Here is a 12289-nt window from a genome sequence, read left to right on the forward strand (position 1 = left end):
TAATAATTATATATTTTTGACTTGAGGTTTTTAGGGTTTCATAAAAAAAATTCTATTGTTAAAATCTGCTATATAAAACTGAAAAACTGGGCAGTGTCTGTCACGGTACACAAAAACGGCCACTAGGGGTGGCACCCCTAGCTAATATATAAATTAACAATATAAATTACAGTAGACCCCCTATAAGACGGTAGATGCGTTCCGTTCTTTATGAATCAATTTTGTACGAGTCCTTGCCAATCACAGCTTGACACGTGTGAAGTTTACGGACTACGGCTGTTTGAAAGGTTTTGTTCTATAAAATTAATCGATTCTAGACTAATTCGACTCAACATTTCCAAAACACGTATAATTTTTTTGAAAATAAATCGTATAAACTATGCTATAAACAAAAAATTGTAGGATTACTTACCAAGTGTGCACCATTCGACGTCGTCACTACTCAAGCTTGTTTTCGTCGCGGAGCAGCGCACCAAACCGCGGCCGCGATTTCTGATGTTATTTTTCTGCGAAAACATCGTTGAACTTTGGAGACATCATTAATATAAATAATTTTTATGACCGTTGAATAAGAAATGTTTTTTTCACAAGAAATGTATAAAATTACAGTACTGTATTAGACTTACGGTACCTAATTTACATACTGTACAGACAATAGTAAACTCNATGATACACAATTTGAGAGTAGAATAACACGTACACTAGTATAAAATAGACAATACTTATAGTAATAATAAACATTACACAGATATGTTGCAGAAGAACAAATAATGATATGTACAATAATGTGCAGGGAGCAAATGAAGATAGTGCCGAATGACAGGCTTCACCAACTTAATGAATGACAAAGAGTATGTGATACTTGCGAATCAATTTTTTGAATTCTTTGTAGGTGTCACTATCCTTAAGAAGGACATGAAGTTCACAAGGCCAATTAATACCCCTGTGGTTAAGAGCAAGGGCAAGCTCATGCATAACATCCTCACTCATTGGACACGTGTATATATACAGTGGTACCTCAAGATACGAACGCCCCAGCATACGAAATTTTCAGGATACGACATGAAATTCGAACATATTTTTGCTCCACGATACGAACAAAAATTCACCATACGACGTTATATTAATTCGCATTTTTCATTTGTTTTCCTTACTACAGTTATTTTTTTTAATGTATTACTTGGCTTTAATTCGAGTATGTTTTTCGCGTTGGAACGAATTATTTGGTTTAACATGTAATCGTATGGGAAAAGTTGATTCACCTTACGACATTTTCATGATACGATCTCAGTTTCGGAGCGAATTAATTTCGTATCCTGAGGTACCACTGTAGTGCTCAACCCCATCACGGCAATTACAGATGGTACAGATATCCGTTGAAGATTTGCCAAACCCCTGTAAGTAGGCCCGGAATCTCTGATGCCCAGTAAATAATTGGGTGGTTTCAAAGTCCGGACTAACCCAGTGGTGAAAAAGGTGGTCATGAATAGATGGAAAAAAGTTTCTGGCAAGGCCATTATAGCTATCCCATCTCTGCTGCCAGAGATCCAAGCTGTATTTCCAATGTTGGAGCTTAAGAAATAAGATCTGTTATAAATTCGAATAAAATATTTAAATAATAGTATATATATTAATATTCCAAAGTACGATGTATTAATAGTAAGTCAATCTACTTTCTTTTTTTTCTGGAAGTTCATAATTCTAAACTTATTTTACTAGATAAAATTATATATGTATATATTTACTGTACCATAATAAGTGTACAAGTGTAAGTTAATTTAAAATTTTCACTACTTTTGACTATTTAACCCTGAGAATATACTATTACTAAAGAAACACAAATTTGTTTTGTTTTATAATAAATACATTTATTATAAAACAAAACAATCAGTACAATGACACAATATAGTAATCAATATAACACAATAATCTAGGTCTATATGGTAATCAACAATTTGCTTTTCTGACATCCTACAGAAAAAGTTAAAATGCAGTGGAGGGATACGCAAGTTATTATAAAACAAAATAATCGGTACAATAACACAATATAGTAATCAATATAACACAATAATCTAGGTCTATATGGTAATCAACAATTTGCTTTTCTGGCATCCAACAGAAAAAGTTAAAATACAGTAGAGGGAAATGCGAGTTAAGAAAAAGCATTAAATTTATGGAAATTTAACATGACCCAAAATAGAGATTGCACTCCGAACACACAACACCATCGCCTGCCATGAGTTACAAAAAGATTCCGCTAGAGGTGCTACAGTAGGTCTCAGACAACGAGATAGAATACTGGCAGCTAATTACAGAAGGATTCCGTTGCCGTAGTTCTGGTTTTTACCACGAGATGCTGCTAGTGTCGTGACATTGAGGTAGCGTATACTCGTACTATACGGTGTGCTTGGAATTTTTTGTCAATATTTTAGCTTTAAAACCTTACTTTATCATAAATAATTTTTGAAGTATTCCCGCTACGTTGCGAAGAAATCGTTATGGAAAATATTGCGTTGAATATATCGGAAAATACATCTCCTGAAAAGGAAATCTTATTAACAAGCATGTAAGTTTAGAACATAAGTAAATCCTGGTGNTGTGACATATACCGACGTCCTATCTGTCTCTTTTCTCCGTTATCACCAGGCTATGTGTCACGTAATTATAAAATGGAAAAACTACGACGGAAAAGTGGCGAATCGAAACTATCGTAAGCGCGTATTATGATATATGCATAGGCATACGTGGACTAGAGAGATGGAAGAAAGAGAAAAGAAAGAGCAAAGACGAGCGCTTAAAAAGGATAGGCAGAGTCAGACCCTCAGATGTGCGACGATTCTCGAACGAATAAGGTGTGTACATGTGCTGATCTTTGTAATTATAAATTGTGAATACAGTAATACCTCGACTTACGCTAACCCGACTTACGCGAACCCGGAGTTACGCGATTTTCAAATCTCTTCAATTCATGTTTTGTTTGAGCGCCACGCAACTCTTGATTATTCACTTCCCTCACAATATTGTTCGGATTACATGTTCGGACGTGTCGCGCGGAGTCGACATATAGCTACAATTTATTTTGTTTTATTTATTTCTGTGTTTGTTATACCGATGGAGACTCGAGAGACCCTACTACTTCATCCAAACGAAGTACAACTGAATCTTCTGCATCAAACAAGAAAAGAAAAACTTTATCATTGGAATGTAAAGTTAACATTATTAAAGACTTCGATACTAAAATGAAAATTTGTGAATTGGCAAAGAAGTTTGACCTATCGGAATCGACGGATAGAACAATTATAAAAGGCAAAGAAAAAATTCTCGAAGCTGTAAAAAATGCTCAATCTTTAAATTCAAGCATCATTCGTAAACGTCACGGTATTATCCCTGAGATGGAAACAATGTTAAAATCATGGTGTGATAATCGAGTAAATGTGAAAAAGTGTATAATAATATAATTTGTCATACATATATATTATCTAAGATTTTATTAAACATTTTTTTCTAAATTATTGTTTTCTTTAGTCTCCGGCCCCAATTAAAGATTATTTGTATGTATTCATATGCGAAATTATACCCCGACTTACGCGAATTCGACTTACGCAGTTATCGCTCGGTCCCACCTATCGCGTAAATTCGGGGTATTACTGTACATGTGACTAATATTATTATTTTTTATGATTTTGTGCATGTTATAAGTTATAAATAAATATAAACAAACAACACTAACCCGACAACATTAAATCTAAATACCAAAATGATTAATTTACTGTGTTTTTGTTATTTCTTACTCCGGTTTTTAGGTATTCCGAATTCGGCCGAATAGTAACCGAATATTCGTTATATCACTATTTAAATGTGCTCTTCAAGTGTGGAACCACAGAACATGTTCAGGCAATACTGCCATTCTGGCCAATCTCTCTCAAGCGCATAGATTAAGGCCCAGGTAGCTACAGCCTACTAACTACACGACAGGTCCACCAATGAAATTTTAACTATTCGTTCGGGGGCCGATTTAGCTGCAGCGTGTCTACACGGTGGTAGAAGCGTGTCTACACGGTGGTAGCACCGTGGCCTAACGGACCGTCCATAAATTACGTAAGGTATTTTGGGGGTTTAAAAATTTCTTACGATTTATTACTCGGGTAGGGGCTAATAGTTCCCGTCTTATGTAATATTCTTATTTTAATTTTTCGTTGATTGTTGAGTTTTCAATTTGGCGGTTTATATTAACGCTAGCAGACTCACATTCTACACATTTTTTTATCATGGAAAAAAAGGCTGTGTGATGGTTTCTCTCTTGTTTTGTTTCGTATGACGTTTCTGTTTACACCTGTGCTAGCTAGTCGATCTGTCAAAGTTTTTGCGTGATTTTGTGATAGTAAACAGTCGTTTGAATCGTTAAACGTAAAAATGCAAAAAATAAAAATAATAAACGAATTGAACCGTGATTGGTGTATTAATTAAGAACGTACTCAAATCTCAAGATCTTCTACTGGTAAATTGAATTTAGGCTCAAACTATTAATAGATTTTAAAGAATTTTAAATAATGTCTTTTTTTGTTTCTAAAGATAATTAAGTGCGATAATGTTTAGTGTTGTGGCTTGATTAGAAGTAATTCGTACGATTTTGCCTATTTGATTTTTTCCTGCTCCTTGCCAAATTACTCATGATGAAATAACAGAGCTACTTAAGGTGCCTCAGACAATCAATCATGCCGACAAAGATGCAAGATTCATGCATTTATTCCAAAGATCAAACAATGAATCGTTTGTTTTATCACAAATCGGAAATCAGAATAATTTGCTATATGATTACTTTTGCCTAATTATACAGTCACAAATAAAAGGCTCACCAGTGGCCAAGCGGTCTTTATACCCTGAACACTAGGAGTTTGGTCGTGGGTTCGCGCCTCACTCGTACAGGCTGGCCACGTGGAGTTTACCGGGTTTTCTCCATGACTGTAACGTCTAAATAGCGGCCAGTTTTCCTTAAAAAAATCCTCCAGGAAATCATTCCCTAGGAAGATCGCCCAAGTTTTGCGTTGCCATAATTCAAACAAACTAAACCACAAATAAAAGGAAAAACTTGCTCTACATGTCCTATGTATTTTGCTTCGAAGTAAAAATTAACGAGCACAAGAAACTAACAAATCATACAATATCTTTTCCAAAATAAAACCTGTTCGTATTGAAGCACGTCGAATAAAGATCTACTTTGTGTAATAACAGACAATGATAAATTAGCGGAGGGTGCTGAAAAGATGTCTGAAAAAAATGTTGAGAGTACAGAATCTCTTGAATTAAAAAACGATGAAGTTTCTGAATCAGACTCTTTGCCTGTGATTGAATCATTTGAAAATTGACTGAAAAATCCATTGAGAAGTGAAAATTAAAATTAATATAAAAAATATTATGACGTCTATTAATGATAATAATAATAATATTGTTAATAATTAAAAAGTAAAGTTCTTAAAATAAATTGTTAAATTTGTTTTAAGAACTTTATTTTTAAATTTGTTTACATAGTCTTTTATAAATACCTAGTAGCCCGGAACTCCCCCTAGTAGGCGTTCTTTACAAATTTCAATGAGGACTGTTCCTTTGATTTTTTTGTTCCTATCAATATGCTCTACAGCTACGTTAAAGACCCAATGGTAAGATTTACCCTCCGAATAAAGGGGTGGCCATTCCCCAAACTGTAGCGCCCCTGTGCGAACAATAAAGTCAAAGGAACCATACCTCTACGCGCGACCCTTTGCAAGATATAAGCCTCTGAAAATTTGCTTACGTCATTTCCGGTCACGTGACACCGTGGTCAGAAGGGCGCCTGCTGCGCGAAAAAAAATTAACGCGCGCTCGCACACACTCTAAAGGTCGCCGACCCGCTCATTCGCAGAGTAAATTGCGGCAAACCGGCAGTCACGTGACCCGTAGAATAATTTTCGGAGGGCTATATCTCGGGAAGGGTCACGCGTAAGAGTATGGTTCATTAGACATTTATTGTTCGCACAGAGGGGGTCGCAACCCCTGCATTCGGAGGGTAAATCTTACCATCCCAATTGCGTCATACAAATCTATATTTCTACCTATTAAACATTCTATAAATACATTAAAATAGTTTAATTTGTTTATTTACCTTCGCTCGTAAACCTCGATTTTAAATGTATCCGCCATTTTTTCAACAAATTTCCGGACAGTCAATGCGCGACGTTCACTGAGTGACGGGATGTTGTAAACGTGCCGCGCAAGGTTAATCAAGGCATATAATAATTATTTATACCATTCCGTGGTATAAATAATAAATTCATATCAATAATAAATTCCTATTACAAATAAAAATAATTTATTGTTAATTTAAAATCTTCGCTAGGGCGCCTCTAGTGCCCGTTTTTGGCATACGTTACGCGGACAGACGGATACCCGTTTAATGGGTTATATATATAGATACTATATATTAATTAACTAATTAATAATTATATATTTTTGACTTGAGGTTTTTAGGGTTTCATAAGAAAAATTCTTTTGTTAAAATCTACTATATAAAACTGAAAAACTGGGCAGTGTCTGTCACGGTACACAAAAACGGCCACTAGGGGTGGCACTCCTAGCTAATATATAAATTAACAATATAAATTACAGTAGACCCCCCTATAAAACGGTAGATGCGTTCCGTTCTTTATGAATCAATTTTGTACGAGTCCTTGCCAATCACAGCCCGACACGTGTGAAGTTAACGGACTACGGCTGTTTGAAAGGCTTTCTTCCATAAAATTAATCGATTCTAGACTAATTCGACTCAACATTTCCAAAACACGTATAATTTTTTGGAAATAATCCGTATAAACTATGCTATAAACAAAAAATTGTAGGATTACTTACCAAGTGTGCACCATTCGACGTCTTCGCTACTCAAGCTTGTTTTCGTCGCGGAGCAGCACACCAAACCGCGGCCGCGATTTCTGATGTTATTTTTCTGTGAAAACATCGTTGAACTTTGGAGACGTCATTAATATAAATAATTTTTATGACCGTTGAATAAGAAATGTTTCTTTCACAAAAAATGTTTAAAATTACAGTACTGTATTAGACTTACGGTACCTAATTAACTTACTGTACAGACCATAGCAAACTCAACTTACTCGCCTAAACTCTCTGTAGCGTGGCGCTAGATGGCGGAAATTATATATATAATTATAATAAAGTTACAATAAATTAAGTTAATATATAGTTATATATACAGTACCTAATTTATATATAATTTATATATAATTATAAGTACAGTACCTAATTTATATATAATACTGTACAAACGATAGTAATCTCTCCGTAGCGTGGCACTTGACAGCGGAAAGTAGTTCGGCTGCCCGATGACGTTTTACCGAATTATAGGAGTTTTTTAACCGTTTTTTCCGGATACCGTCGCAATTTTTTCGCCGTCATATAGGAATTCGGACTATAGAAACCCGTCTTATAAGGGGGTCTACTGTATTTTATATATATATAGTTTACATTGTTAGAGTATAATTCAGTATATTATTATTTTTATCTGTCTACTATATAAAACTGAAAAAAATGGCCAGTCTCTGTCGGCGTATCGAGCGCCAGCAAAGCATAGTGGCAAACCTAGGAATTGCAGAGTCCGTGCTCGACTGTTTTTGATGGTATTCGGCATGCATGCTGCTTGCTGTGTTATTTAAAGTTAAAACACTTGCTGGATAGGCTGGCTTTATATATTTCCAAAGCCTCAGGCTACGAATATGGTCCATTTGATAGATTCCGAAGAGAATTAGTGCAGGCCTATCATCCCTTACCGAAATGGGTTTCCAGAACTCCAACCCTCTTAGGATGTTCATTTTTTTTGCAATAAATATAAGCACTACTATATCATAGTAAAGTTTATTATTATTACTAATTTCAGTTAGCATGCATACTATCTTAATAAAACATAAATTTAGACATTAAAATATTTCTATACTTTGTAAATGAAAATGCATAATTTTCAGTTTGTTTAATATTTTAAATAAACATTAATGAATTGCTCCTTTTCTTCCTTATTTATTAAATTTATTTCAGTAAATTGTCTAAGAATAAATCTGCTAAATTCGAAGCACTTAAATTTTTAATACATAAAATATTTCGGCTAGAGATTTCTATTAGAATCAAACGAAGAACATTTTTAAATGGTATATACTCGAATTTTGAACTTTATCTTTATTTACTCCCCATACTGCCAGAGCATAGTGGGGTTAAATAAGATATATCAAAGCACATACATAATAACAGAGATAACGAACAAACAGTATGACAATAGAGGAGTACGAACAGATGGTGAGATGTACGATACAAATAAACCGATATGATACACAATTTGAGAGTAGAATAACACGTACACTAGTATAAAATAGACAATACTTATAGTAATAATAAACATTACACAGATATGTTGCAGAAGAACAAATAATGATATGTACAATAATGTGCAGGGAGCAAATGAAGATAGTGCCGGATGACAGGCTTCACCAACTTAATGAATGACAAAGAGTATGTGATACTTACGAATCAATTTTTTGAATTCTTTGTAGGTGTCACTATCCTTAAGAAGGACATGAAGTTCACAAGCCAATTAATACCCCTGTGGTTAAGAGCAAGGGCAAGCTCATGCATAACATCCTCACTCATTGTACACGTGTATATATAGTGCTCAACCCCATCACGGCAATTACAGATGGTACAGATATCCGTTGAAGATTTGCCAAACTCCTGTAAGTAGGCCCGGAATCTCTGATGCCCAGTAAAGAATTGGATGGTTTCAAAGTCCGGACTAACCCAGTGGTGAAAAAGGTGGTCATGAATAGATGGAAAAAAGTTCCTGGCAATGCCATTGTAGCTATCCCATCTCTGCTGCCAGAGATCCAAGCTGTATTTCCAATTTTGGAGCTTAAGAAACATGATCTGTTATAAATTCGAATAAAATATTTAAATAATAGTATATATATTAATATCCCAAAGTACGATGTATTAATAGTAAGTCAATCTACTTTCTTCCTTTTCTGGAAGTTCATAATTCTAAACTTATTTTACTAGATAAAATTATATATGTATATATTTACTGTACCATAATAAGTGTACAAGTGTAAGTTAATTAATTTAAAAGTTTTACTATTTTTGACTATTTAACCCTGAGAATATATTATTACTAAAGAAACACAAATTTGTTTTGTTTTATAATAAATACATTTATTATAAAACAAAACAAATTTTATAATAAATACATTTATTATAAAACAAAATAATCGGTACAATAACACAATATAGTAATCAATATAACACAATAATCTAGGTCTATATGGTAATCAACAATTTGCTTTTCTGGCATCCAACAGAAAAAGTTAAAATACAGTAGAGGGAAATGCGAGTTAAGAAAAAGCATTAAATTTATGGAAATTTAACATGACCCAAAATAGAGATTGCACTCCGAACACACAACACCATCGCCTGCCATGAGTTACAAAAAGATTCCGCTAGAGGTGCTACAGTAGGTCTCAGACAACGAGATAGAATACTGGCAGCTAATTACAGAAGGATTCCGTTGCCGTAGTTCTGGTTTTTACCACGAGATGCTGCTAGTGTCGTGACATTGAGGTAGCGTATACTCGTACTATACGGTGTGCTTGGAATTTTTTGTCAATATTTTAGCTTTAAAACCTTACTTTATCATAAATAATTTTTGAAGTANCCCCCCCCCTATAATTACGGTCCCTATAATTACGATTCCTATAAAACTACGAAAAAATATACGTATTTTGGAAATGTTGAGTCGGTTAGTGTAGAATCGATTAATTTTATGGAAGAAAATCTTTCAATCAGCCGTAGTCCGTAAACTTGACACGTGTCGGGCTGTGATTGGAACGACTCGTAAGAAATCGGATTCCTAATAAATTGGAACGTATCTATATCTTATAGGGAGTCGACTGTATTCTGTCGCGCGACTTCATGTTCTGAAGGATTTCCTACTTTCCTTCGATTACGTGAACATTTGGAGAAAATACTGTACCTGTTACAGTATATGAATTTACCCGTGGAATTAAGAAGCTGGAATTCAAAACTATGAAGGGTAAGTAAATTCTCTTCTGAAATTTTAAAAATGCTGTATATAATTAATATATCTTAAAATAATTGTTTTCGTGAATATTGACAGCTCATTCAGTTGTAAATTCAAAAATAATGTACCGTATTTGACAGATTTCTTCGAATGGAAAGCCACAGAGGAATTGAGAACCAACTAAAGATAATTCTGTCGTAATGTCTAAAAAATGATGGAATTTATAAATTCTACTCGTGCGGCTCTGGCACATGGGATTGTGACTACGCTCAATTCAGAAATGTACTTACAAAAGGAAACCATTCAATAACAGATTGTGCATAGGAAATTGTTCCAAATGTATAATTTTTAATAAATATTTTTCGTAAAGAAAACATGTTTCTTATGAATAGCTTTTTAGCTAACATTCAAATAAATCATTGCCGATCTGTTAAATGAGGCTATAAAAAGTTCACTAATATTTTACTGACGATGATAATTTGTTGATGGATTTAAACTACCAATTCAAAAGACTTTACTCAAATTACACAAGGTACACTTAACTCTTGGTATTCGCCAGGGTTAGGTTTTTTTTAAATCTTTTAAGGATGCCTAAGGAGAAAATTGAGTTCGGTTTTGTGGAACATTTCGAAGATAAACGTTAATCGTTTAAAATAAAATATTGCAAATTTTCTAATATAAAATGTTTAAACTATTTTTTAAAAAGCAATGAATAATTTTATTAAATAATAGAAAAAAAACGAAAATTTCGAATAAGAGATTGAAAACTCAGCAGGAAAATCTTGAAATTAAAACAATTTAAGAACGAAAGTCTACTTAATCTGTAGAATAACTTTTATAATATATTGAATAATTTTAAATATTTTTATAAAAATAATGAACAATGGTCATCTTTTAAAGCTACAATATAAACAATGAATATTAGACAAAAGAGAAATTTGAATTTCAAGAAACAAACAGTAAGAAATTATGTTATTAATAAATTGATTCTGGCTGTGTATTCACATCGACTAGGTTCCGTCACGTGATTCGGTGACGTCACAACCGACCGTAAATTAGAATTATGCTTGTCTAGCTTTCTGACGTCACGAAGTAGCGACATCTCGTGGTAAAAAAAACAGAACTACTGCTACGGAATCGTTCTGTATTTAGCCACCAGTTATCGTGAAGGTGTAGTAACAGCACAGTTTTCATCGGTGGTCTGTCAGACACCGCCCCTCATTACCTGATCTGTTCTCCTGGCCGAACGTACAAAGATCTTCATTAATACACCGTCTTAGTACATACATTCGACAGCCAGATGGACTAAGAAATAAGATGACAGTTTACTGCTTACGGACCTGGAATCGGATCCGGACTACTCAAAATATCAGGAATTTTTCAGAAGTGGTCGATCCGATTAGGTCTCCGTGTCCCTCAACACCCAACCACTCTACTGTGGGCTTGGTTGAAATCATAATGGGCTTACTATAAGAACTTCTCTTAGTCTCCGCACAGCGGTCATATTTAGTTCTATGGAATATGACATCGCAACACAAGGGAGTCTTTTGGAAAGATTTTCAACAGGAACCTGGTTCCTATTTGGATGTTAGTTACACACATACAGAATACCCAAAAAAGTCAGTCGACCAGCGAGTTGAGATGTGTGAGAGACCGGACTTGAAAAGAAAATTTTCTTAAAAAATTTTGTTCGAAAAGAAAAAAAATCGCTACGGATATGATTATATCCTTTCCCACGGACTTACTTCCCTGTTTGAGTGACACATCGAATGTGTCACTAGGAATCAAACGCGAAAATTCGCCATTGGACGTGAAGAACGATTTTACGAAAAAAGGACAAAAATTGCGAGGGGGAGGACCCCCAAATAAAGGAGAAGGTTCGATGACGCGACAGGGAGTTCGCCCGACAGAAGAGTTCGCGTCCTCGAAGGTTGGTCGTATGTGTACACTCGGATACATTTTACCGCCGATGCTCCTCCAATAGCCAATGATCAGAAGTTTAACCGCCGATGAGTCCAAGTACCCACCAAGAACACGTCTTCACCGGAAAAAGGACCCAATTCAAGAAAGCGATCTTCAGGTAAATACCACGCGCGAACATTTGTAAACTCTCTCTCTACAAGCCTAAGTGTAACTAGTTTAGGCCTATATAATCAATAAACGGATATTAATTTCTATAATCGA

This window comes from Centruroides sculpturatus, unplaced genomic scaffold (assembly GCF_000671375.1).
Source record: "Centruroides sculpturatus isolate CEXI.00-Female unplaced genomic scaffold, Cexi_2.0 scaffold316, whole genome shotgun sequence".
NCBI lineage: Eukaryota > Metazoa > Arthropoda > Arachnida > Scorpiones > Buthidae > Centruroides > Centruroides sculpturatus.